Below are 26794 nucleotides of genomic sequence, written 5' to 3' on the forward strand. Positions count from 1 at the left end.
CAGCTGAAGAGCAGGGTAAGAAGATTGTAAAGAAAGAAAGAAAATTAGTCAAGACAACATAAACACACAACAAGGAGCATATGCACCTTCAGGTCTCACTCTCACATTTTTAAAGGGTACATGCAACATATATCCCAAACATATGAAGTAGCCCATAGTAACAACAGCCATACAGGAATGGACTTTACAACTAGGATGCCAGAGAGAAATGAGGATTTAAAATCCTTATAGGATTAAAGATACCTGTGCAATATTGTTCTAAGAAATGTCAACAAATTCCTCCCTAAATATTAGGATGAAACAAACCATGACATTCTGGCTGTAAACCTGAAAAAAGGAGGCATAGGAACAACTGAAATAAACACTAAGATTATCACTGATACTTCTAAAACCGAAAAGTCACAGATTAGTTCAGACAAAGTCCATTATTTTAGACATTTATATCTGTAAGTTGACAGAGCTACTACTTATGCAAGAAGCAATAGAGGTTACTGCCTTGAAAAAAAGACTTCACACATTCCCTAATTAATTCAAGAAAGACTTCGAGTTTTAGATAATATTATTCCTTTTATCACTTGCCATCCAGCACTTGGTATAATGTCAACACTTACATCTTTTTCCCCCCTCACCAAAATGATTTTAAAAACATTTTTTATCCTAAAATGTTCACCTCGATTTAAAAAAAAAATTATCTCAAAGATAAGAGATTTCTTTCCATTTCAGTCCCACAACAAGGAGAATGTCAGCACAGCTTTTTTGACAGACAAATTATTGAATCAAAGAAAGAATATGCCATTAAACCCACAGGTTAGGAAGTGTCAGGAATGGCTTAAAGAGATATTCCATTTATCTTCAAAACATGCACGGAATGTCACTAATGTGTGTTTATCATGTATAATCAGACAAAGAAAATATCGAAATAAAGTACTCCTGCATACAATAGAAGTCTCCTTCCATCTCTCAAGATATCAGTGCTATTCAAATAGAATAATAATGATGAAACCCTTTTTTCTTGAAAATGGAAATCAAGCGAAATGTAGATAGAAATGATTTTCTGTAGTTGATGTACATTTCTAAAAGTGCATTAACAGGAAATCCAGAACTTTTTAGGTCAATTATATTGTCAGCATTGTCAATGCCACTGAAATGAATACCTAAGCAGCACATATTCCTGCTGGAGCAGAGACAGAGAGTGAAATCCTGCATTCTTTTATACTAGGAAGAAGGAAGGCACAGATGGATTTAAAGGGCTACTTGGTTATACAACTGTCCTGTTCAAGCAAAAATTGCTCCAAACAATATTCAGTGCTATTCCAAGTTGCATAGAAAACAGAAGCAGCAACATTTTAAAGAATCATTTGTATTTTTTAATTATGATTTCTCCCAATTCTCAGTTAAATGTTTAGATCCGGTTGGAGGAAGCACTTTTACGCCTTATTTATTACACCTCTTTCCCATCCTTTCTACATGGAGGACTTTGTACATGGTTCTTCTCCACCACTGTTACCCATGTTGTCACCACAACAATCCAGTGAGAGGTTAAACTAAAAAATGACTAACCCTAGGTCATCCAGGCTGAATTCAGACTGGGGTTTTTGTGTGAAGGTTTTTTCTTGTTATAATCTTAAAATCTGCCCCGGTTACCAGTGTTCATGTCACAGTGCAGTAACATGTTGCTTTATGGAACTGTGGCTTTTTGATCAATATACCCCCATGTCATACTAAATATCAAATGGCGAGAAAGAACTTTATGCTGGTAGACCACCCCAGGTTTCATCAATGCGATTTTCCGAGTTAACAGGGTTGCAAATGGATTGTTGGGGAGGAAAATTAACAGCTGAGCAGGAATTGGAATTTCAGTCTCTGAAGTCCGCATCTAATACGCTAGAGCAGGGGTCATCAACCTTTTTCTACCTACCGCCCACGAATGCATCTTTCTTGATGGTAAAATTTCTTTACCGCCCACCAGTGCTCGATGGAAGGAGGATTCAGCTTGTACCGTAGATCCCCCTACCGCCCACCTAAAATCCTGAAACACCCACTAGTGGGTGGTAGGGACCAGGTTGACAACCCTTGCTCTAGAGCATGGGTAGGCAAACTAAGGCCCGGGGCCCGGATCCGGCCCACTCGCCTTCTCAATCCAGCCCGCGGACGGTCTGGGAATCAGCGTGTTTTTACATGAGTAGAAGGTGTGCTTTTATTTAAAATGCATCTCTGGGTAATTTGTGGGGCATAGGAATTTCTTCTTCTTCTTCTTTTTCAAAATACAGTCCAGCCCCCCACCAAGGTCTGAGAGACAGTGGACCGGCCCCCTGCTGAAAAAGTTTGCTGACCCCTGCTCTAGAGTGAAGATCCACAAGTGGTGTGAGAACATAGCCCTTAACAATAAGTGGATTGTATCAGAGGTGTGTGTCACCATCCTTTCTCTGTTGTTTAGCACCCTTTCTACGCAGAAGATGAAGAGGGAAATTATTAGATGCAAAGGAGGGCAGGGCTTTATCATTGTGTAGATGGGAGAATTTCAACAGGGGGAGATTTTCTCATCCCTTGCTTGCTGAAATGGTCTATAAGGTAAAGGTAAAGGTAAAGGGACGCGGGTGGCGCTGTGGGTAAAAGCCTCAGCGCCTAGGGCTTGCCGATCGAAAGGTCGGCGGTTCGAATCCCCGCGGCGGGGTGCGCTCCTGCTGCTCGGTCCCAGCGCCTGCCAACCTAGCAGTTCGAAAGCACCCTCGGGTGCAAGTAGATAAATAGGTACCGCTTACCAGCGGGAAGGTAAACGGCGTTCCGTGTGCTGCGCTGGCTCGCCAGATGCAACTTTGTCACGCTGGCCACGTGACCCGGAAGTGTCTCCGGACAGCGCTGGCCCCCGGCCTATAGATGTGAGATGGGCGCACAAACCCCAGAGTCTGTCAAGACTGGCCCGTTCGGGCAGGGGTACCTTTACCTTTACCTTTAAAGGTAAAGGGATCCCTGATCATTAGGTCCAGTCGTGGCCGACTCTGGGGTTGCGACGCTCATTTCGCTTTATTGGCCGAGGCAGCCAGTGTACTGCTTCCGGGTCATGTGGCCAACATGACTAAGCCGCTTCTAGCGAACCAGAGCAGTGCATGGAAATGCCGTTTACCTTCCCAGCAGATTTATCTACTTGGTTTTTGATGTGCTTTCGAACTGCTAGGTGGGCAGGAGCTGGGACCGAACAACAGGAGCTAATCCCGTCGCGGGGATTCGAACCACTGATCAGCAAGTCCTAGGCTCTGTGGTTTAACCCACAGCGCCACCCGTGTCCCACGAAATGGTCTACACAACTATTTAAATTGTAGGTGCCCTTGCTGTGTTTGTTCATCTTAGAAAAAAAGGAGAAAAATGGGCATAATGTATTAACAATTTAAACGGGTCAGAGGAAATGCTAGGCTAGAACATATAGTCTAACATCTAGAACAGGCATCCCCAAACTCAGCCCTCCAGCTGTTTTGGGACCACAACACCCATCATCCCTAGCTAACAGGAACAGTGGTCAGGGATGATGGGAGTTGTAGTCCCAAAACAGCTGGAGGGCCGAGTTTGGGGATGCCTGATCTAGAACAACTCATCACTTCCATAGTCATGCCCCTAGGGGGTACTTGTAGTTTCATTCATGGAAATGATATTTGTCTAAGGAACTGATCTTGGGTAAAACATACCAAACTTTGCCTTGTGAGAGACTGTCTCCCAACTTCCAATAAAATTGTTGAGATTCTAGTGTGGTAAAACTATGTGATGTGATACAGAAGTTTAAGATGACCAAATATTACTGTTTCTCAAAGTAAGTCATTCAAGAAAGAATCCCATGTTGTTCTCCCACCCACAACCACCCCAGTAATCGGTCTCTCCCAAGCCAAGCTCACACCAAAGCTCATGTTAAACAAACCATTTGGCAAATCAGCATGTCTATATTCATTTTTCTGACTTTCCCTACAGTTTACAAATCTAAATAATATCTTACTATTATATGCCCCTGCAATAGCAAGGCATAGTGTTAATGTTTATTATATTAAATACAAAATTAATAGAGAGAGTTTGGAGAATACTTAACTCCTTCACTGGCAACTTAAAGAGAGAGAAAATACCAGGAGAGGAGGAAAAAATTGGACACCAGAAAAGTAAATAAAAATATATCTAAAGAGGTATAATGCAGCATTTCAGCACTTTGCCTCTTGAAAATTTAAATGAATGCTCCTTGAGAGCAAACTACAAAATGCTAACCTTGAAGTGTTGAGTGGCAGAAGGAATTATGGGTTATTGTACTGTCAAAATGCCAGACAGCTGTATGTTGAGTTACTGTGTTATTTAGACAATCAGAAACTTGGAAGCTAATGTGACTTTTTTCCTTCTGTGTGAAAGCGCCTGACATGCGTCATGATAATTTCTAAAGGGACAAAATGTGAGGTAAAAGGGGGGAGGGAACGGGGAAAACACCCAGTGCCTTTTTGAAGCAGGCTTATAGGTAGAATAGGTCTGCCAGCAAAACTGATGTGTGTTATGTCATTAATATTTCAAATGGTCCCCAGATAGCAGAACAGGACTTTCCTATGAGGTCATAAAAGCCTTAAAATCATATGAGTAAGCTCATAAAATTATGGTAGAGGATCTAAAGGCTTTAATTTATGGGTCAGAGATGAACACCTGCAGAACACGAAACCCACTTGCTTGTTGGTCTGAGGGTAAAAGATCTGGAAACTAGGTTAACATAGTGGTGGGGAAACTGAGCCAGTGGTGGAACTGGATAATTTTAGACTCTGGACTTAACAGTCTTATGCTCCCTCCCTTTGTAGATGGCAATCCATATCACTTCATGATATGAATTGAGCTAGTTCTGTTATGTTGGAGCAACTCCTGACTGTGCTGCTTAGTGGAGACCTGGACTTCTGACCCCAAATAAGAACATGAAAATAGCCTGCTGGATCAGGCCTGCTGTCCATCTAGTCCAGCATCCTGTTCTCACATGGCCAACCAGAAGCCTGTGAGAAATCAGTGAGCAGAACATGAGCACTAGAACTAGTAGCCATCTCTGCCATGTATCTGTCTATTCCTCTTTTAAAGCCATCCAAGTTGATGTCCATCACTGCCTCCCGCCTGCACTGCACGATTGGACTAGGATGTAAACCAGGAAGCTCCCAGTTCAAAACTTCCCTCTAACACACACTCCCCGAGTGGCCTCTGGCAAACAATTTGGAAGATTCCTGACATAATGTATGTGAAGCACTCAGAAACTCAAATATGCGGTAAGTACTATGATAATACTACACAGGATTGCCTGTGCTTGGTTAAAAATAAAATATTTCCCAATTCTCGACATTCGTCCACAGTTCCAGAAAAATTCAGTTCCAGATATAATTTATATTATTATTTATTGCGTTTACATCCCTCCTCCTCCTCCTCCTCCTCCTCCTCCTCCTTCTTGGAGCTAATGATGGCATACCTGGTTCTCCTGCCCCTCACTGAATTGCCACAACAACCCTGTGAGTTAGTCCAGGTGAGAGGCATTGACTACCCCAAGGTCACACAGTGTGCTTCATGGTTGCATGGAGATCTGAACTTAGTGTCCCAGGTCCTAGTCAGACATTTTAACCACAATGCCTCATCGATGATCATTCAGTTGAGAGGTTTACATACTGGAGAATTCTTCTTCCAAAGCTGGTATTTGCTTGGAGGGGAATTTCTCACTGGTACCAAAAGCATCCTATGCGTATTTCCAGTGAGCACATGGTGCCACCTGTATGGTTTGGTGTGAGCTGTATCTAATAGGGAAGTTCACATTTCCCAGGGAAATCAGTATCCAAAACATTAATACATGTGCCCTTTCTGCCCCACTTACTTGACAACCATGTCTGACATCCTTATTAAGAAGGATGTGAATTGCTTCCACCAAAAGGTTAATTTCATTTTTGATACAGGCAATCCATTTTGAGTACTGAATTCATGGGTACCTGATTCACCTATGATCACCTTAAAAAATAAAATAAAGATTGTGTGTTTGTGTATGTGTGTGAAAGCATGAGTTGGTCATCTCTGTGATTATCCCTGACTATATTCCAGACTATATATCTCATCAGCCCCAGCTAGCTTGGCCAGTGGTCAGGGATGATGGAAGGGGTGGTCCAGTAACATCTGGCAAGAACTGTGTTGGCTATCCCTGTCATACATGATGCTATTTGGCAAGCCTCTCAACCCGCACTCAGCAACCACAAGACAATTTTGAATCAGCACATCCCAATAGGTCCATCGTGGGTGGCACAGAAAGCTTTTTGAAATTTCTGATTCAGGAAGTTCTGACTATGTATACCCCCCCCCAACAAAACCCCACACTTGGAGCCACCATGTTCAGGATTCTGAAAATTGCATTCATAATCTTTGTAAGCCTTCCTAGGGCAGGTCCCCCCCTGCCCGTTTTTTGGCAGTTCTACAGTTTTACACAAACCTACAAAGGATGACTGCAAGCACAAAGTCCAGAGTAAACCTCTGAATTGCTCCATTATCTCCATTTTGAAAAACAAGTTTCAAGGTCAAACTGGTTTCCTGGAGTCCATTTCATCCTCAAGTTACACTACAATGCAACAATCGGGCAAAGACAGAATTAATAACATGTGAACATTAAAACCTGATGATTTCTGCACCTCCAGAAGTATTTAACAATCATAAAAATATGTTGAGGTGTGAACCTCAGTTGAATTAAAGCTAACATTTCAGAAAAAGACATTTCAATTATGGTTGGCTCTGGTTAAGGGGTTTAAATGAGGGATGCCTTGTCTTTTCCTTTTTCCAGCTTATTAATTTTTATTTTTATTTGACAGTTAACCTAATGCTAAGATAATACTGTGTAACTTTAATGCTGAAAATTGATATACAGCTATAGGCCAAGCTTTGTGATGGATGGGCTCTACCTTTGCACAAGAAGCCATACAATTTGATTACCATTGTTCATATTGAACCCAGGTGATGAATATTCTAAAGATTAATATTTGACTTAATAAATGCTTTTTTTGTTCCAATAAGTACAATGCTGCTTTCTAAGTCAAAGATAGCCAAGAGAGCTAAAAAAGAAAAAAGAAAAAAAGGAAACCCTGGGACATCCCATTTGGCCTAATCCCATCCTTCTCCCTTCTCCAGTATTTTGCCCCATTTTAACCAACCTATACATTCCTCTTTTTTCACATCTTTCCTACCACCACCACCCAAACTTTGCTACCAATAATATACATTGTGGATTGTCTCTTATGTGGACAATCACTTCTGTGATCCAAGGACCCTTGGCTATTTCAACACAGAAAATGTAGACTCTCCCTGCCTTCCCAGAGAACACCAGTTTCTCAACAACAATATACTGAACACACGGTTCATTGCATCAGGTTATTTAGTCTTTATTATCTACACAAATATTCTTAATCATTTCCCCTCATACCCAGACTGCTTATTTCTTATTTATAGCTATAAATAAAAAAGCTGGTAAGATCATATTTTACCGACAGTTGTTCCAACGGCACCAGACCCTTTCCAACATTACGAATCAGCATTCCTCTATTTCTATGCATGCTTTATTATAAAAGGGGTTTACCATAAATACTGGAGTTTGAATTCCACCCAAGTAATGCATTAATAGATACTAAACCATTAATAATTCTTGTACTTTTTTTCATAAATGGGCAAAGTCCAATAAATAAACGATAGCTCTTACATGTCAGAGCAGGGTTAACAAGTACCAAGGAGATTTCAAAGACAAACTACTTCCAGGGCCTGCCAGAATGAGAGATTCATAATGATGCCACAAATTCCAGGGGCCCATTTTTTACTGCCCACTGTGGCAAGTATCTGAAATTAAATGCTAAGCAGAAATTTGTCCCCGAGTTCTGACATGCAGTAGTTAAGGGTAAACAATCTCCAAAATTAAAAACAGATTCTTGATAATAAATCCCAGCGTGTATATCTTCATAACAGACAACTCTCCCTGTAAATCAAGAGCCTAATCCATCGCCACAGAAGCCCTTTTTTCATATTAGACCTGATGATTCACCTGAAATATTTCATCTGTCTCCACGCCTTAATGAATGTTCACAATTAATTCCAATAGGGGGAAAATATTTTACAAAATATTCCAAAGGAGATGACAGTATCTGGCATAGCTGTCATATAAGAAGCTTCAATCTAAGGGGACAGAATACTGATTTTTTTTTAATTTAAAAAAACACAGGGTTTTTTGCCTAGGCTACTCCAGTATGAGGTGGCCAAGTGCTGACTCTCTCATTTCAGACTGCAGGTGGCAATCAGTTTTGAAAGCTTCTGTATTTTAAAATGCTCCCTGAAAACAGAAAACGAAGAAGAGCTGACAATGGGCTGGGACAGAATCTTTCTCCTTGATGTGCTCACGTTCTGTTTGTGGGGAGCTTTTTATATGGAAGAATGTTCAAAACTGGAGCCTCCTACCTGTGGTCTGAAGTGGTGCACTCATTCTTATCTCCATTACCTGCATGAGGAGGTCAGGTCTCACCAAAAGTATGGACAATTTCTGGAGTAAACCCCTGAGGTCATACATACCATCACAGGGCAGCCACAAACGTTTGTTCATCAGCCTGCCCCATTCTGTTAAACAGGGTGAAGAGTCTTATTTTAACTTGAAAATTGTGCACAAGCAGGAAAGTGCCGGGTGCTGTGTTGGCTCTCCAACCATACCTCCATGCCCTCTGTCACTTTTTCCCCAGCTTGGCTCACTTCCAGCACTGATGCCAGGCACAGCAAAACAAGTGCTTAGTTGGAACACAGTGAGATAAGGCATAACAACATTCATTCATTCATTCATTCATACATACATACATTTAATTAATTAATTTGTATACCACCCTTCATCTAAAGATCTCAGTGCAGTTAACAGCATAAAAAGACAAAATACATAATCAAAACATATATAAGGGCATAAGAACAGCCTGCTGTATCAAGCCAATGGGCCATCCACTCAATTAGCCTGTTTTCACATTGGCCAGCCTGATGCCTGTAGGAAACCATAAAGCAGGAAGACCCAAGCACAAGACAAGTCTCTCCTCCTGCAGTTCCCAGCAACTGGTATTCAGAAGAATACTGCCTCTAACAATGGAGGCAGAAGCCATGGTCAAGAGCAACTGAATAAGACTTGCTGTTGGCAGGGTCACCTCTACATCCATGGTCAGCAATAGAACATGATGGGCCACCTCCATCCGTTCTTTACTCTGGATGTACAACAAAGCCACCCATTCAAGTTGTGTCTGCATGGTTGTGACATTGAGTATTGAGGTCCATGTGGGTTGGGAGAGCAGGTTAAGTGAAGAGGGGGCATTTTAGAACCTGTATTAGAGCTTTTCCCTAGGGAAAGAAAAGTCAAATATGCTCTTTTGCCTGCATAAGAGCTTGTGCAACTGTTTGGTCTGGTAGGAGCACTAGAACTATGAATCCTTCCTATTCCAACATTGCATGAACTCTTCCATTGTATCTGAAGAAGTGTGCATGCACACGAAAGCTTATACCAAGAACTAACTTAGTTGGTCTTTAAGGTGCTACAGGAAGGAATTTTTTTATTTTGACTATGGCAGACCAACACGGCTACCCATCTGTAACTCTTCCACAATTATTTATACTATACTCTTATCATTCTCACTATCCTACTCAGAGTTCTTTAGAGTCAATCTCAGAACAAGAGCAAGATGACCAAGAATTCAGTGCAATGGATGGACAGCAGCTTACTGAACAGTTGCCTGTTTCCTGAGCCACATCCAAGAAAGCTCATCCAGGAGGCAGTGATGGCCACCAAGTTGGGTGGCTTTAAAAGAGGATGAGACAAATTTCTGGAGGAGAGGGCTATCAATGGATACGAGCCATGATGATTATGCTCTACCTCCACAGTCGGAGGCAGCCGTGTTTCCAAGTACCAGTTGCTGGAAGCCATGGGAAGGGAGTCTGCTCTTGTGCTCATATTCTGCTTGCTGGTTTCCAGTAGACACCTGGTTGGCCACTGTAGGAAGAGGATGCTTCACTAGATGCCTATTGGCCTAATCCAGCCAGCTATTCTTATGTTCTTGTGTTTAAACTGAATTCACTTCTTAGCCAGAGTCTGGATCATGAGAGGGGTAGTTGGTTTTTGTGCACAGCACATTTCCCTAATGGTGAAAACTTTGTGGTGTTTATCAGTGCACTTGGCCATCCCAAAGTATGAGCAAGAGCTTAAACCAAAAATCACATGAATTAAAAACTCAACATTTAAATGTGTGTGTGTGTGTATGAGAAACATTGTAAGATTACTCACAAAACTTGAATTTGAAGATCCTTTCAAATGCATACATCATAAGGTTTCATTTCATGAATTTGAAGTTGTTGTGTTAGTTATCAGCTGGCCAAATTTAGCATTTTACATCCTTTGTGTCTGCTCAAATGTGTATGCAAAAAAGGTACTTGCACCATTTGAGTATCAGTGAGAAGGGGAAAAGTTAATATTAAGAATTTAAAAACTGTTATTGGAACCCTTTTTTAAGTACACAGCTATTCTATACACTGGACACAATCCAGTCAAGGTAAAAATTTAACATCCCATTGGTTTCAATGAAATAGATTTCAGCACATACTTAACATTTTCATTATATAAATGGAACTTTAAAATGCTCATGTTTGGGCTAGATCTCTCTCTCTCTCTCTCTCTCTCTCTCTCTGTGTGTGTGTGTGTGTGTGTGTGTTTAAGTGGACAAGAGAAAAAGAAATTGTATTCTGCAGGTTTAATATTGCTCCCTAAGAAAGACTCTTGCTGTGTAGCGGGTTAAAAATCTCAATAAATGCATTTATAGCGTGCGAGCAATATTTTATATGAACGCTACACTTTCAAGTAATGACAAATACAACTGGAACATGAAGAACAATCTTGTCTCGGGCTCCTTAACAGATAATGACTTCAAGGTCATTCCATTAGTGATCATGGCAGCTTTTAAATGAAACACATATAACCCTAATCCAATTAATGAAAGTATCCTACATTTCTTATACATGCTAATCTTGAATGAATGCTTAAACCTTGGTCATTCACCAGAGCATGCATTATAAGTCAAAATGAGAGGAGCACAATAACATTAGAAGCAAGGCAGAAGGGATGGGGAGGTGAAAGGGAAAATGTGCTTAGCATTTTTAAGCTGCTTTCAGTTCCTTTGGTACCCCAATTTTGTGGATTTGTTTCAAAGTTAAATTCAATTTTTTTAAAAAAAATTGCAAAAGTAAATTAGAAAGAACACTTTCGCTAGAAACCAAGTAGCTCCTTTTTTCTTTTTCTTTTTGTCACTTCTACTAAACATATATTCTCTAGTTTACCCTTCACCTCCATTTTCTTTTCTCCCTTTGATGTCTGTTTGGCATTGAATTTTAGATCCTAAGTTCCTCTTCTCACCTTTTGTACATACTCAGTCATATATCACACAACCCCATTTGCTTATTCTTTCCCCCATTTATCACTTTTAATGATGCCTTGCCGCTCAAATTTTCCAAATACATTAAAAATTGTACACAATTTCACATAACTTTTTTGTCCTTTTAAAAGTTACTCTAGTAGGAATTATCAACCTGACGCTATATTACAGTTGAAATGTCTTCTCTAGCCAGAGTTCCAAATTTACAATTCTTATTACTCTGTAATACTTAAATGGAGAGAAAGGGGAGTTCTGGCATTTTGATCCATCAGGGTGGCCAGCTAAATTATATCTTCATTTATCTCCTGCATTAAAAATATACCCCGAATTTTAAATCTTTCGAACATTTGGTGTCTATGCAGTTACAACTTTTCTTCTTCACCTGCTGTTGTTAACCAGAAGTCCAAGAATGCCTTTGTGGCTCAGTGGTAGGGACTCATATTGTCCCAGCTGCTGAGAGAGCTATAGCAATTCTCACTGTAAGCTGAGAGAAGATGCTTGTTTGCTCCAGGCTCCAAGTCTTCCAAAAACCATTAACCATGTGGCATCATCAGGTCCACTAGCAGTACCTTGGATCTGAAGTGATAGGGACACCTGGAATGATATTACCCAAGAAGCCAACACTCAGGTTCAGTTTCCTCTCTATAAAATGAGGACAATAATGACCTTTACAGAGGTGGAAGGGGAACTGGTTAATCTGCCTGGTTAATCCTGAGTAGGTTGGCTATTTTCAAGACAGGATCCTTGCAGTCTGTTTTTTTCTGTAGCTAGGAAGCGCAGTAGGTTGATGATACTGCTCTGTTGAACATGCAAGGTCAGAGTGCCCATCATTCATGACCCCTGGACAATTTCATATTGCTAGTCACAGGGGCAGATATTACACCTGAGCGGATGTTATGTATCTTCCATTTCTAGAGAAGGCTCTGAGACTAGACTGCACAAAATCCCAAAATAACTTAGAAAATAAACAACACTCCAAGACACAAATGGCCTTTCTATGTTCTCTTTTGCAGAAGCCTGTCAGTCAGGGCAGTGACAAATAGCAGTACGTGGTCTAACAGCAGGGTCATCCTATTCTGCCCATTCCTCCAAGTCAGAGAGACCCTTGTGCTCATCATCTTGATAGCATCTTCTTCTCACTATTTCTCTAACCCAGTGATTGAGCTTACACTGTCAAAACCTAGCACGACCCTTTGCCTGTGCGCTAACTCTTTTGCGCCAAGTATTGCTACAAGATTCAAAAGCTTGCCTTTAGAAATGGAACAAGACCGCCTACCCAAGAGGATGCTCCGTATTACATTCCGTGTTTCACTGTTGTTAACGTGCAAACACTGAGTGGCACTGTAGCTGTTTGCTTGCACGAAGAGGCAATGTGAGTACAAAAGGGCTGTAGGATGAGTGTTTAGCAAGGAGGTAAGGCTAAAGGTGCAGCCCTGAAGCTCCTTTGTTAGGCAACAGCTGAATGGAATTTGTGTCACTCAGAATTCTGGATTCCGCATCTACTAACCAAGGATGCCCAAGAGTCTATACCAATGGTGGGGAACCTCAGATCCAGAGATCATATACAGCCTTCCAGGTCTCTCCTGTCTGGCCCCTGGGTCTCTCCTCACATCACACACCCTCCTCAGTCCATGCCTCATTAAGTCAGAGGCACTAAACTTTCCAAAATGGTTCATCTCAAAAATGCATCTCAATTCCCTGCAACTTTTTCTATTCAGCTATGTCAAAAACGAGTTGTCAGCTCAACACTCGTCTGAAACTCCAACCTCATACATAAGCAGGTGTGTTTGGGTTTTGTTGTAAACTAAATATACTGTTATGTCTTTTAAGCTCTTGGGATTGTTCGTTTTGCCTCTAGACTGAACGTACTGGTAATCTGCAAATCACTTCATAAATAGCAGCTTCCCCAAACATTTCAAAACAAAACGTTTCCATTTTGCATTCTTAATTATAGTGAAAGCTTAATATTTAGAACTATAGGACTCAGTTGCCAAGAAAGAGTTCTCTGTTTTCTTCCTTGGTATCTGTGGGAGGAGAAAGAAGCAGAACATTTTGGGGAAACGCTTGTTTGTACAGCATATGCTATGGAATTCATTGCCACAAGATGTGGTGAAGGCCACTAGCTTAGATGGCTCTAAAAATGGATTAGACAAACTTATGGAGGAAAAGCCTACTAACGCCTTCGTATCATTTCAGGACCAGTAATGGAACAGTTAATGTTCCCCTCTGTAACTTGTCTGGTATGGTTTAGTATCACAAGGTGAGGGCTCTGGATTGTTCTTTTTTGCTTGGCTTCTAGATAGCTGTGCTTTCCTAGTATTATTGTCTATGTTTGAGTCTCTGCGACTGTTCACCTGTGAGTAGGACCTATGGAGACATGGAAGCCTGACTACCCCACTGACTAGTCAAGATGTCTATATACTACCTTCATATTTAGATGGTATATGCCAGTGAAGGGCCGAGCTACTGCCTTCTTGCCCTGTACAGTCAAAAATGCGGGAGGGGAGGAGCTTATCCTTCAAAAACACGAAGAAGGGGAGACAGGATAGGACAGAGAGTAACTTTTGTGGCATTTGTCTCTATGCATGTGTTGTTGTTTTTCTTATAGTCTAAATGAGGAATGTCACACTAGAATGCTACAATAGAATGGTTTCAACAATCAATCTATTCTCTCAGGGAACTCTGGGAATTGTAGCTGTGAAGGGAATAGGGAGTTTCCAAACCATTCTCAACACTTTTAACAAATGACAGATTCCAGGATTCATCGGCCTGATCCAGCAAGCTCTTCTTGGGGTTTTTTGATAACCTAGTCACCAGTGTTTTGGCCGGGAATGGGAGCATAGTCCCTCAATTAAGCTTTTTGGGAAGGAGGGAGTCACTATAGCACCCAACTATAGGGAAGGGAGAGAATATGTTACCCAAATTATTTGAGGACCAGCTGCATCTTCTCACTTCACTCATTTCAAGGCACCTGACGTTTTCTTGTTCCCTCTATATCTTTTCCTCAACTTTTCTTGTCTCTACCTTCTTTCTCTGTTATTTCCCCTTCCCCTCTTCCTTCCTGTCCTGCCTGCCTGACTCTTTCAATTCTCGTTTCCCCTTCCCTTTCTCCTGTTCTCATTCAGTTACAAAAAAGTTCAGAGAAGGGGCAGTCTGTTGGCTGCTTGTGTAGTATTCGGGGAGGGGGGGAATCTTAAAATAAACCATGGCAGACTGTACATTCCTATAGCTTAGCAATATACTGTTTGTCTACAAAAACCTACCAGCATTAGGCTGAAGGCTCATGTAAGCAGCACCCTTGTCTTTTAGGTCCCTAGGACACGTACAAGATTTGTGCCAACTCTACCTCTCTGTAACAAGCAATGCTCACCATAAAAATGCAACAGCTGTTCCCCTAAGGAGACCTACTTTGACAGTGGGCACTGCTGCATGTCTTCACAATTCGATCGCTAGCTGGCCTTCTGGGTGGGATGAATGCCAAGTGGCAGCCTGTGGCCAACAGTGTACACACATTAGCAATTCATCTATGGCAAATTATCATTGAATTAGGACAAACAGTAAACACCACAAAGGGATAAAATAGTACCTACTCTAGTTAGTCAGAGCTCCTCATCTCCCCCCTATGCACATCCACGTCCTTCCTCCACATAGAAGGCAAACCTCTCAAATGGAAGGGTGAGCTAACTCTTTTGGAGTAGCACATCAATTTCTGCCTGGGCAAAAAAATTAAAAATTATGCTGAAACGTTTCCCTTACACACAGCCTCCTATATTTCTTACTTAGACCTTCAAGGTATGCAACACAGAGCATTCTCACAAATGTAGGGCCTTGTGGAAGTGACAGTATGATGAAATGAACAGACGGAAACTGAGAGCAAGACTGGTTATGAAAAATCACTGGCTGGCCTACCATCTTCATTTTATTTAATTTCAGTGCTGGGCTAGTGCACATTTTAAAACATTAGGGGAAGCAGTAACCAAATACAAAAGGAAAACACAACCGCACACTGCAGAAGGGGAGGTGCATGCCTAGGACTGGATAATGTATTGAACGAGGCAGGAACAAGTAACACTCCTTGCTTTGTGGGCACACTGCCTAGTTTAAACTGGTTAATAGGCCAGACTAAACACACAAGTACACACTTTGGCAGGCTCACACCCATCCTTTCTGCCTGCTTTTGTCACACTCAGGCACACAAGTCCACTTGTTTCAACGATGATGCCTTCTGATGTGTGGGGCAAACTCAAACCTGAGCTTCGTTTTTAGCATCAGTGTTTAGTTTTTACTTAAAGCTTTCTACTACTAATAATTTTGAGCTTTCTCACTGTGTTTTGACATCAATCTAAACCATAGTTTTAGTATGTCGATTTTTAAAAGCATTGTAAAGAAATATTTAATATGACATGATCAAGACTAGGCGAGTCTTGATCTTAATTCCAACTCCCCTATCCTATGATGCCAACAAACTGTGGCTATCGACCATTATGGTTTCTTTGAAACTAGCCAGCTTGAAACCAACTCTCCTTTGAAGAAGGGAGGGATATGAATGTGTACAGTTAAGAAATTAAAAAATCAGCAAATAGCAATGTTGTGTAAGAGAACAGTATCAGTTGGAGGTGGTTTTACCTAAGTGAAAGCTAGGTTCTTAATTTAATACAAAATAATCCTTCTCACAAAAAATCATCAGGTGAAAGCAGGCTAAAAATGTCAAATAAATAAATATCCACCATTAAGCCTATGTATACTCTGTGCCATAGCAGTTGAGTTCTGTGATTTGTATGATTCATGAATATTAAGCAATTTTGCATATAGCTTACTCCTTTTGCATGATAATATACTCTGCTTCTTCCACCTACACACACAATAGTGCGGCATTGTGGAACAGGGCTGGCCCACCACCAAAGCAGTCCCTGGGCTGGGTCTTCACGTAACATACCTCTCCCTCCAGCTGGAAAGATTCAGAATGACCCTGCCTGCCAGATTGACCAAAGGTAGGTCTCACTCTGGGGGGACGAACCTGACAGGGTCCCCAGGAGGACTTCATTCAGGTCTGCTCCCCAGGGATAAAAGTGGGTGTCCTCTGGACAGGTAACCACAGATCTATTTTGGATTCCCCCACCCCACCCTATTGCTGGTTTTTTATCACCCACTTCAGTAGGTAGGTTGGATCTGACCTTGCTATGGACAAAGTCAGTTGCCGTATTCGGTGCCATGGAGGAAGTTTCCTGGCAGGTCTATAGGCAGACCTGGGGGATTTCACCTACCTTGTAGCAATCGCCACAACTTTGTTGAAGAAGGCATTGGGTAAAACCTAGTCATGTTCAGAGCGTAGGTTGAAAGCCTCTGCCTGCTCCAGGGATTTGTATATCCTGTTAAAGGGATCCAGGAAGAGGTGTTTCTCTCTGGACGCGCATGTGGAGCTAGAGCCATAGCGCTCCTCCGCACTCCTCGAGAGGTGGCTCCTATTTGATGTATATCACAGGGCCTCCTTGACACTGGTTCAACCCCTTGGTTGATCATCCAGCAAATGGGTTGGTTGATATTGGTTGACCCAATGCCTATGCCAAGCCCCTTACATCTGCAATCAATAAAGCTGTGGCCTAATTCAAACCATATAATGTTGTCATGAGTGCAGTGGCGTAGCGTGGGTTGTCAGCACCCGGGGCAAGGCAAGTAATTTGCGCCCCCTAACCCGTGGATTTGCGCCCCTAACCCTAACCCCCAGATGTTGCGCCTGGTGCGGCCGGCCCCCCTGCACCCCCCACGCTACGCCACTGCATGAGTGGTCTTTTGGACGGCGGTGCCCTGCGGGGCGGTGGTCTCACAGCATCTGGGCACGCAACTGCTATTCTAGGGGAAGAGCAAAAAGCCATCCTGCCCCTGTCCACAGAAAATTTTATTCAGTTGCTCTTGACCATGGCTTGTGTGATTCCGCCAGGCATTTCCTACATATTTTGTAACTATAATTCTATTCCCAGTACCAAATCTTGTGCTTGCAAGGAATGACAAGCTGCATAGACGGAGCATTACATTTTAATGTTTGGTTTCAATTAAATATAAAATGAAGTGGTGTGGGAAAAAAATTTCATCAGAAAAGTTTTTCTATTGTGCTCTTTTGGGCCTCGTGTTTCCTGTTCATTCTTCCTCTTATTTTGGATGATGCAAGTAAAGTGTCAAACTCTGGGCACCAAAGAGTTAACTAATTTTCCATGAGTTGGCAAATGTTCAGTCAAAACCTGGCCAACTGCCTGTTGTTTACTGAAGCTAAGGAAGAAGCATCTGCAACATTACCAAAAGCATATTGTAAAAGGCAACACATGCAAATTAAACCTCTTGAGCTATGAGTAAATTGCTGGGAAAATTTATAACTCATTTAATAAAACCTGAAGTAAATACATTGCCTTGGCTCCCAGGGAGAACAAAATATTTCCCATGATTCTCTTTTCTCCCCACCACTGGAAAAAAAAAAATCCTGCAGCCAGACTGCTACAGTACTGAATTTATTATTAAACTAGTTTCATTGAAAGGAATTGTTCCTGCAATTGCATATTATTACAGAATATATACTTGAACTAGATTTAATGTACGTGTGTGTGTGTGTGTGTGTGTGTGTGTGTGTGTAAAGTAAGATATGTTAGAATAATTCTTATGTGGCCCTGGGCAGACTTAATGCGTATCTGTGATCTTTCCCCCCCCCTTTTTTTTAAACCATGGTCAAATGTTATACCTTAAAGCTTAAAGCATGATTCAGGATTGGCTATAAACTAGGATGTGAACCTAGCATAATTTTAATTAACTATGCTCAGAGTCATGAACAAACCCAAGGTTACCAAACCGTATTTCATATGCCTCTCCAATCTCTCTTCTTGCTATGTGACAAGGTGGTGCAGCTCAAACACAACTTTTGAGGCCAGGGTTTATCTCAGTAAACTAAACCATGGCTTCACAGTTACATCTGAGTTTGTAGCCAGATTTAAGGCAGCGAAACATGGCTGGTTTCCTGGCCACCACCGAGTTTGGTAGGCCTTCAATTCTCCACTCAGGTGGGACACCCTACCTTAAGTTGATGGGCCTTCTTACTGTGGTAGTGGCAAGGACAGAGAGGGCTGTTATAGTGAAAGCAGCAAGTAGGTGCTGCACTTAGAAAAAAGCTGATAGAGTCGGCAAATACGGTGTGTGACACCTGTCATTTTAATTCCCTCATGGTGCCTGTGAAGCACCATGACAAACTGGAACGTGTCCAGAGGAGGGCAACCAAAATGGTCAAAGGCCTGGAAACGATGCCTTATGAGGAACGGCTAAGGGAGCTGGGCATGTTTAGCCTGGAGAAGAGGAGGTTAAGGGGTGATATGATAGCCATGTTCAAATATATAAAAGGATGTCACATAGAGGAGGGAGAAAGGTTGTTTTCTGCTGCTCCAGAGAAGCGGACACGGAGCAATGGATCCAAACTACAAGAAAGAAGATTCCACCTGAACATTAGGAAGAACTTCCTGACAGTAAGAGCTGTTCGACAGTGGAATTTGCTGCCAAGGAGTGTGGTGGAGTCTCCTACTTTGGAGGTCTTTAAGCAGAGGCTTGACAACCATATGTCAGGAGTGCTCTGATGGTGTTTCCTGCTTGGCAGGGGGTTGGACTCGATGGCCCTTGTGGTCTCTTCCAACTCTATGATTCTATGATTCTATGATTCTAAGCTGTAACATAATGTTGTTCTTGAGGTGCAATACATTAAAGACCCGAGACACTGTGAAGAAATTAAAATGGTGGGTGCCAGCCACATCCGCCTAGTCTCCAGAGCTGGATAAAGGGAAAACCAATGGGCACATAAGAAGAGGGCCAGGCTTGGGTAGAAACTGGGTGGGTTTTGTTTTGTTTTGTTTTTGCTTAGGCCATAGTGAGAAATAGAAAATAGTAGCCCAAACACAAGTTTGTGGGGATTGTATTATTTTTTAATAGGAATTTAACTTAAAAAAAGCAAATTATATCTATGAAAAATGGATTTTTGGTTTGGTTTGGTTTTTTTGGTCAGACACGGCTATTGTTGCCAATATGGAAATTTCTGGAAGCCAGATATAAGTACCAGTATTTATTATAGTTTCATGCTTGGTGTGTACAGAATGCTGAATGTTGTTGGAGCAGATCATAGTGGAAGTGAAATGGGGGGGGGGGTTTGGAAACCTGAATAGGAGTACTTTACAACATTTTGTTGCCAGCTCCACTTGCTCAGTTTAGATATCTGTAACAGGTAGATATTTAAAGGAATATTTAAAAACTTGCTTCAAGAAAACTTTGACTCAAATTTCTCCATTAAAATTGTCTTTTATCTCCTTCTGTTACTTAAAATCTACTGGAGGAGAGGGAGAGAGGTTATCGCCCAGTTGCAAAGGAAGAGGTAGGATGTCTATAACCCATAAAACATTTTGACTTCCTTAGTAGCAACTTATAATCTCTAAATTCTGATTCACTGAATCCTACATATACAAGTAAGGCAGAACATGATTCAGTCAAAGGTAAGTCTTGATATTTATCAGTTATTTCAATGGGAGCCTAAGCGCTGCTGCACACATCACATTTTTAAGTGTACATATAACTATATAATGCAAAAAGCTCTTTGAGATCTACTCAGAGAGACAGAAGCATCTATAGCTCCTTGTTGAATTCACACTCAGTGGCAAGCATTAGTCTGCTGCCATCATCTGTGTTATAGCCAACAGGTGTATGCTTAAAAATTTCCCCACTCAATGGGTCTTAAAAGTGCTTCTGTAATGGGATTGTGCCATGTTTTTCAAATGTCGCGTGTCAATAAGCACATAAGAGGCCTCTTATCTGTAGCACTGTTTTTCTTTAATCAATATAGTTCTGCACATAACATGTCTGAGATGCAACCCAAGCCATTTTCCAACAAAAGTTTGCACGTAATAGTAAAAATAGAAAATTATTATTTTAGACACAACGTTCAGCACCCTTTTCCTATTTCTCTTTTTTTGCCATCAATCACAACCATCGGAGTTCTGTGACTGATGTGTGCTGACTGACAACAGAAAGAAAAATTTTGAGGCGTTAGTGAAATGACAGAGCTGTCATGGCTGCCTCAAAAATGAGAAAGAATAGATAACACTTGAGAAGGGCGGGAGCGGGAAGTCAAAGACAGACAGCACTGAAGTCCTGTTAGCAGAAGTGTTCAAAGTACCATCTGCCCTATTCTGAGTGGTTTGGCCTATCTGGCTGACATGGTTAAAGGAAACCAGTTTTTAAAACCTGAAATACATGAATAAACAATGCAAGTCAAAAAGTCCTTTTGAACTCTTCTAAATATGAGATTTTGTGACTTACGACTCACAGATTATTAAGGTTGTTTTTACTATTGTCTTTACTACTACTACTACAGTTTTACAGTGGTACCTCTGGATGCGAACGGGATCCGTTCCAGAGCCCCATTCGCATCCTGAGTAGAACATAACACGCGACTACGCGTCTGTGGGTCGTGTTTCGCTGCTTCCGTGCATGCGCATGACATCATTTTGAGTGTCTGCGCATGCGTGAGCAGTGAAACCCGGAAGAAACACGCTCCATTACTTCTTGGTCGCCACGGAGCGCAACCCGAAAATGCTTAACCTGAAGCTACTTCAACTCGAGGTATAACTACTATTGTAGGGCTATATAAGTACAAGTAGGTGGATTTGGGGACTGGCAACATGGAGTGAGTCAGGAAGAAAGGCTGGGGATCCTGGACAGAGCCAGCAGCTTTACATAACCAGATGGGAAATTAATGGCCAGTTGTTCAGTCACTTGGCCTCTGCTGAGCTGGGGGCTGTAATATGACCCTATTGCCCTCTGTAGTAAGGATGCTGAAGTGCAAAATAGAATGAGTGGGCCACTCTGTTTCTGGTCACAATGGAGTACATAGGATAGCATCTGCAAAGCTTGGCTAGAAACTACACAGAGATTGCTGGTACTTTATATTCTACTGCCTATTCCTAGCTTCTGTTTTTATTGCTTCAAAACTCTGCAAAATGCATTTGACCAACAACGGTGGGACGTAGAAAATGTGTGCACAGGCCCCAGGCCATAATGCCCCTGTGATTCCAGCTTTAAAATATGTGTTTCCATCCAGCTGGAAGTGATGGTAAGCCCTCTGCCACTTTCCATAGCGTAGGTCTCTCCCTCGACATTGTAAGAAGCAACAAAACAAACCAGAATTGTCAATATTGGTTTAATAATTTCTCCTTCTTAAAAAAAAAACATGCAGATGTTCTCTGTTAGGGATGAATTTTCTTTCATTTCCCAAGACAGCATAAAAGAAGCAGTCTTTTGGCTTCGCCCATAGGGCAAAGCATCTCCCCCAGTGGAACCCTGTTAGTAAAAATAAAGCAACTGAAACCCAGTCATAGAAATCAAATGGGAATGTTAAGCATAACAAATTGCAGTTTAAGTCCCAGCTCAAGTATTTTCCATAGAAACCTATGATAGATGCGTTTGCCAGACCAGGAAACCCCATCACAGCATGCAAAAATTCTCCTTTTTTGTTACAACCCACAAATTTCTACAGGATTGCTGATTGATGTAACCCTTGGATTAGAAATACACAACATGAAATAAAGTTCCCAGAGTGGAAAAAAGGAACTCCTTGATGAGACTGTTGAAAGAACGATAAAAGCTTCACTCAAGGACTCCACTTTAGTATCAGATTGTGGGAAACTTTCATTTAAACAGCCCAATGGAGTCCATTAGCCATCAATCTGCAGGCACTAAATAAACCCTTAACACCTCTTCTTAGAAACTGCAACATAATCATCCTGCCATCCTGCTGGAGTTACTGACAAAAAGAGCTGTTGAAGATTGGAGAAAGTTTATGGGGAGGGGGGAATTTTCCTCCCAATACAACTGCCCACAATAAAACCATGCAATTTTATTTCTTCAACAGCCAGTTTAGTAGGCACAAAACAAAGATACCGTCACTTCAAACAAACAAGACAATAAAGAGAGAGAGGATTGTTTCGGGGGGTGGGGTGTCTGTCATTTCACAAGATTATCAACCTGATATTCAACCGGATAGGCCCTAGTACAACTTTGACTTGAAAACTGGAATTTGTTTTTAAACGTAAAGCTTGTCTACAAAGTGGCCTGATGAATGTACAGTGGTACCTCTGGTTACGTACATAATTTCTTCCGGAGGTCCGTTCTTAACCTTAAACTGTTCTTAACCTGAAGCACCACTTTAGCTAATGGGGCCTCCTGCTGCTGCTGCCGTCACGTGATTTCTGTTCTGATCCTGAAGCAAAGTTCTTAACCCGAGGTACTATTTCTGGGTTAGCGGAGTCTGTAACCTGAAGCATCTGTAACCTGAAGCATATGTAACCCGAGGTACAGCTGTAATGCTAAACTATGGCTAACGTTATGTGCACAAGCCTTGTGGTTTGTGCATACCCCTTTCGCTTTCTTCCTCCAACATGGACACGGACACACCCACCAACCCAGAGTTTTTGTTTCCATTTTCAGTTAACTGAAGTTGTTATATCCAAATTGAGACAAACTGTGGATAGTGTTAACTATGATAAGGGAAACTACTTCATCCTGTGATTTACAATACTGGCTCGTATCCCTAAACCATAACAGAATGTTAACATTAACCACAGTTCTTGGTTTGGATAAAACAAATAACCATGGTTAGTTGAAAACATAAGGGAAAGCTTTAAACCCCTCTCTTGTAGCTGTGCCATAGGAAGAGTGTGTGGGCATGCCTGAGGATTTCCCAGTCTCACACTCGTAGCACTATACTGTGGTTTACTGTTACATCCAAACAGAGGGCTGCATTCAACCAACCCAGTGCACTAAAAGAAAGCAGCACAATGACTCCTGCTGGCACAATGGGGCTTCCACCCCTTTTACCCTTGTGCTCCAGTTCCAAATATTATTTTATTAAGTGCACAATATGAAAGTGTACACCTAAAAATGTAAAGCACAAATCTTGCAGATAGGTTTACAAACTATGGGATTATGTAGGTATTAAGTGCCACTGAAACTTAGAATTTGGTGACAATAGCTTTATATTTTATTCCAACTGCCACAATTTTTAATCTTGTAAAAAAAAACTACTCGTTACCTTCCCATGAGTTTGGGCATTTGTTCAATAATCCAGAATTAGACCAAGAAAAAGTACTTATCACGAATTAATATGGAGTGGTTTAGAAGAGGTAACAGTGGAACAACTAAGCATTGGGAATTGAATAATATACTCCTTCGCAACATATTTATGGTGGAAGCCATTAATGTCAGGAATATTTCACTCTTATTTATACACTTGTAATTTAGTTTTAATATGGGAGGCTATATTTTCATATAGGGACGCGGGTGGCGCTGTGGGCTAAAGCCTCAACGCCTAGGGCTTGCCGATCGAAAGGTCGGCAGTTCGAATCCCCGCGGCGGGGTGCGCTCCCGCTGTTCGGTCCCAGCGCCTGCCCACCTAGCAGTTCGAAAGCACCCCCGGGTGCAAGTAGATAAATAGGTACCGCTTACCAGCGGGAAGGTAAACGGCGTTCCGTGTGCGGCTCTGGCTCGCCAGAGCAGCGATGTCACGCTGGCCACGTGACCCGGAAGTGTCCCCGGACAGCGCTGGCCCCCGGCCAATAAATGTGAGATGGGCGCACAAACCCCACAGTCTGTCAAGACTGGCCCGTTCGGGCAGGGGTACCTTTACCTTTACCTTTATATTTTCATATGGAAGGCCCAAAAGCCATTTGGGTTTCAAAAGAGTTATTAAATTAATAGAAAAGCAACCACAAGTGAAACTTAGAAGCCTGACGTAAAAAGGATAGATGAGAATAAATAGGTATTACTAACAGCAAGAAAGAAAATGAAGCTGAAAGATTCCTATAAGCAGGAAAATCTCTGACCACTTTGAAACAAAAATATTTTGAGGAAGGTGAAAAAACATAACAAAAAATGTGAGCACAACTAGTTAAGTGACAAAAGAAGATTATATTTATAAGAGAGATAAACAATGGAGGTGTAGAGGGGTAGCCAAGACACCAGGAGTCACAGAAGTTGCCTTCTAGAAGTATATAATGAATTGTATCAGACAAAGAATCTGAATATCACATTTTCTTCTTCTTTAAGAGTGGCTCAGCAGGTTAAAGCTACATCACATGCTCATTAATGTTCAGAAAGCACTGGACCTAACACAAATCTTCAACACAAACCAACACATACATTTTTGCCAAGATGGCTCCATAGTGAAGTATAATAATACTAATAATAAATCTTTATATTTTAGTTCCATGATAGCTAAAATAGTTCAGCAGAATCTATGCTAAAAAGTATTTCCTCAGTCATGGGAAGAGGCCAAGAAAATGGCAATATGCAATAAAGGAAAAAATCTTCCAAAGCCAATTCATAAAGACTAAATAGAACGATTGAGGTGAAAGTGCATTGCTCCCTGAAAAAATTATCCTCACTCTGGCAATTAATTTGTGACTCCTTGTGAAACGAAGTGACAATGTTTACCCACTTAGAATATAGGCAGGAAGCATTCTCTTCAATTTGATTTGGTTACATTATCACATAGCCAAATCCGATTAATTATTTGGTTCTATTTGGTGATATGATATAATGGTAGCTATATGATTCCTGGCAGGATTGTGTGGTCAGCAAGAGGAACCTTCTTTTAAAATAAATGGCACCAAAGCTGATACCAGGAGACGGAATGAAGTGTTGCAAAAATGTCTGTTTGGAACTCTTTTGGAAGAAAACTTCTATGCTCAGAAGAGAAAATGTTTTCTTTTGTGTGCTTAGAAGTTTCCTTCCTTTTTCTTTCAAAGGAATATTTTCTCTAGTGCATTCAGTAGCTTCCTTTCCCCTGCAATTGGTGCCTTCCTGCTTTTTCTGTTTTTGGAGTTCCTCTCAGTGGCTGTTCCCAGACTTTGGCACTTCCTCCTAGAGAAGCTAGACTGGATCCTTCCTTCTTGTCCTTTCACTGGCAGGTGAAGACTTTCTTGTTCCAACAAGCTTTTGGCACTAACCACTTTTAATGAAAGGGCTGGTGTTATACTGTTTTTATTGTAATTATTGGTATGTATATGATATGATATGATAGCTTTAATGCTATCAATATTTAATTGTTTTTAATTATTATTTTCTATGTTTTTAATTATTCTTATTTTTATCTGTAAGCTGCCTTGAGTCTCATCAAGAAAAATGTGTGTATGTATGTATGAATGAATGAATGAATGAATGAATGAATAAATAAATAAATAAATAAAAACATCAGCAACAATAATTATATTTCAGGCTCCTCAAAACTCTTTTATGCGCCAAACATGTACACTCATGAAAACTCAAATCAAACTCTGCTTTTGCTTCATTTTAAATGTTGCTAAGGCCTTTGATTGTGTAGGATGGCTATAGTTATTTAAATGATAAACAGTTCTTTAGTAATGGGCTTTTAAAATTGGACTAACCTGATTTTTGCTAACACAAAAGCCAGTCTAGCAACTAATTTCCCCCATATAGAATGATATAGACCTACAAGGTGTACAAGGCACAGGAACACTTTATTTCAACTATTGCTCATTTTTTATATCATGCCAAACTATTCATGATTTGGACACCATGCCATTAGGGCACGGCAGTTAGAAAAAATACCTACAACAGGGATTCAAACTGTAATTGAAGATGTTAAATTTGCTATATATGCTGATGACATAAAGTTATAATTACAAGACCAATCAATTGAGTAGCACAATTTCTGCAAATGATAGGCTAGTTCAGTCAAATTTCTAGCTGAATGACAAGTTAGTATCATAGCAATCCAGGCATAGGCAAACTCAGCCCTCCAGATGTTTTGGGACTACAACTTCCATCATCCCTGACCACTGGTCCCGTTAGCTAGGGATGATGGGAGTTGTAGTCCCAAAACATCTGGAGGGCCAAGTTTGCCTATGCTTGTAGTAATCAGTAGCTCAAAAAGCAAAGTAACAGCCCAATATAGATTAAAATGAACAACTAAACCCATACAACTATTGGGAATAAACTCAGTTGTTAAAATTCAGGTATTTAAAATACAATTATAAAAATTCAGGTATTTAAAATACAGTTATGAGTCTTTGGTAGAAGGAATTAAGAATTAAGTTTTTTTTTCATTTCTTAATGATTATTTTAAAAATGTAACTAATATAAGCTTTATTGTTTTGCATTCCTTGCCATTCGAGCTTCCTTCTTTCACTTACCACTTAATTACTCTAATATTAGACCTGTGGGGAAACATTAAAATTTTAACAAAAACTAATCACCAATGTTAATTTGCACAAGAGAAAGGCCAAGGTTAGTTATGGCACACCTAAATAAATAGCACA

General features: G+C 41.0%; 1 protein-coding gene and 1 long non-coding RNA gene across 2 annotated transcripts in view; one reads left to right on the top strand and one right to left on the bottom strand.

The window, feature by feature from the left end:
- LRMDA (leucine rich melanocyte differentiation associated) overlaps positions 1-26794 on the bottom strand; it is a 753700-nt gene that overhangs the window by 379299 nt on the left and 347607 nt on the right.
- Positions 12966-26794, top strand: part of LOC309533643 — a 16883-nt gene continuing 3054 nt past the window's right edge. Inside the window, exons 1-3 of the long non-coding RNA XR_014220373.1 lie at positions 12966-13225; positions 13641-13704; positions 16312-16435. This is a non-coding gene — a long non-coding RNA (uncharacterized lncRNA). The remainder of the gene's footprint in view (positions 13226-13640; positions 13705-16311; positions 16436-26794) is intronic.

Source organism: Podarcis vaucheri (assembly GCF_965113315.1).
Source record: "Podarcis vaucheri genome assembly, chromosome: 5".
Classification (NCBI taxonomy): Eukaryota; Metazoa; Chordata; class Lepidosauria; order Squamata; family Lacertidae; genus Podarcis; species Podarcis vaucheri.